The sequence below is a fragment of the Cephus cinctus genome, unplaced genomic scaffold, assembly GCF_000341935.2.
Source record: "Cephus cinctus unplaced genomic scaffold, Ccin1 Ccin1_scaffold0123, whole genome shotgun sequence".
Classification (NCBI taxonomy): domain Eukaryota; kingdom Metazoa; phylum Arthropoda; class Insecta; order Hymenoptera; family Cephidae; genus Cephus; species Cephus cinctus.
In genome coordinates this window covers 571,418-573,558 of record NW_014332857.1, presented here as the reverse complement: position 1 = coordinate 573,558, position 2,141 = coordinate 571,418, and the positions used below count along the sequence as shown (strand labels likewise).

Sequence of the window (2,141 nt, the reverse complement as noted above, 5' to 3'; positions counted from 1 at the left end):
AAAAAAAAAAAAAAAAAAAAAAAAAAAAAAAATATGGTGGACATGCAATTTTGAGGAAAGTCTCTTCCGCTCATTCTTATCGAGAATCTTCTTACAGAAAATAAGAAGCCAATTGCTGTTTTCACGACGTAACGAGACTGCTGGTCATTCGCTCTGTTATTATCGTTTACGTGTAAATACCTAAAAAGTGAAATCTCACGCGAGGATCGAGACACGCGATCAGCTTCGAATTATTCGGAGGCTAAAGATGCTGGGAAATCAATTTGCAATCGCAACCGTGCGAATTTACTGCCTCGCGAGTGGCGTCGGGACGCTCGAGCGTCGCTTAGGAGTTTTTGGAATAAATAAAGAAATTTAATTAATTCGAAAGACCGTATCAAATTTACTCATAGAAATTACTTGGAATAAGTACCATTTTATTTGATTACCAAGAACCGCACGTGATACGCCTCATACGTGAGAATGCGTGAGATGAGATAGCAGAAGTATAGAGAGAGAAAAAAAAAAGAAGTAAAAATAAATGTAGTGGAAATAAACGAAAAAATTTAATAAAAAAGATACTCGACTTCGCAAAGCCAAGTAGTGATTACTTTTACGTGCGATTTGTAAACGGCTTCTATTTATGGCATTGTAAACTCTATAATCAGCCGCCGCGGGGCGACGACTTATTTAGAATAATTAATGCATGGCCAACCCCGCGAACCGGTCTTGGACCAATGGCATCCTTCGGATTCTCCCCACTCACTGTGACCGGCGGGGGAAATGGGAGTGGCTAAAGATTAAGCCCCGCCTTCATTCTCTCGCAGTCATGCAACCTCGCGTGTCTACTCAGTACCTCGCCACCCTTCGGACCAGCCAGCCAGCCAGGGTTTAAGAAATTTTTTCCTCATTTTTCCCCTTAAATCCCCCCCACCCCTCACCCCACCATCCCAGCATCCTTTCAACCTTGATTCTCACCAAGAGCCAAGAACACGTAATATTTTTACTCAAAACGAAATACAGTCTGAAACCACTAAATTTTCCTGCCAATTAATCCAACTAACCTATGAAAATAACCCAGACCAAAAATATTCCCCAAAATAATAAAATTGCCTTGTATAAAAATTTTCCCGAAAAAAACTCCAAATATACGTTATATCAAGATAAACAACCCTTAATAATATATCAATACCCTGTATCCAAGAATTAGCCATCGTCCGTGGCAAGTCCCCTAATTCGTATGATAAACACCGCGGAGCCACGCCCACCTAAAAACAGTCTTACCAACATCCACACCCCTCGATACAACCTCACAACTAAAATCCCCATGCAAGCCGGGCTCTTCCCTCAAAAATAAAGTACACCCGGTACATGCGAAGATAACCGCACCCCGGGGATTCCCCGTTTATAAACTGTTCTAACACGATGGGGAACCGCAAAGTATTCCGTACTGATTTATCGGTCGGAAGATGATAAACGAGATTCTCCCCATTTCTCACCCTCAACTTTCCAACCCCCTCCCCATGGCCTGGACTCTATTCAACGTAGGCATCCTACCACGCTATGCACCCTATAGATATTTCTATCTATCCGATATATGTAGCTACACTCTATATCTATATATCTATATAGATATCATACCCATACCTATCCTTCAGTCCCACACACAATCTTTCGATTCGTCAATCGCAATGGTAAATCCATATAGAATTATTTCGTTTCAGGAGTTCGGTCTCAAAGGCAGAGACGTCGCCCAGCCATGCCGGGTGTGTCGTCCTCGGACGGAAGCTTGTTAGCAGGGAATTACGACTTCCGCGTCCATTAGAATGCCGAGATGCTAACTACGGCTTACGTACGTGTAACTCCATATCGGGTTGCCACCGCAGAAACACGTTCTGATTCTGCCAGTTGGCAGGCCGCCGTAATTCTGTATTCTGTATACTATACGGTCTGTATTTTGTATTCCTTATACCAGTCTCTTCTGTATTCTCTACATACGGTATATACTCTGCACTCTGTTACAGGAACGTTTTACATTATGGTACGCGAGCAATAAACCTAAACGAGTACAAGACGAGTCAGCATATTGGTTCTGGGACTTACCTTTGTTAAGGTAGGCAGAACGGGGATGGGTGATGTACGAAGGAGGGAGGGAGGGGGGG

The 2,141-nt window shown here is 42.9% G+C and overlaps 1 long non-coding RNA gene across 8 annotated transcripts in view; it reads left to right on the top strand.

Moving 5' to 3' along the window:
- LOC107275179 overlaps positions 1-2,141 on the top strand; it is an 8,808-nt gene that overhangs the window by 4,495 nt on the left and 2,172 nt on the right. For 7 of the 8 annotated variants that reach the window (XR_003058119.1, XR_003058121.1, XR_003058118.1 and 4 more), the window contains one exon: positions 1,704-2,092. This is a non-coding gene — a long non-coding RNA (uncharacterized LOC107275179). The remainder of the gene's footprint in view (positions 1-1,703; positions 2,093-2,141) is intronic. The other variant, XR_003058122.1, reaches the window with a different exon arrangement.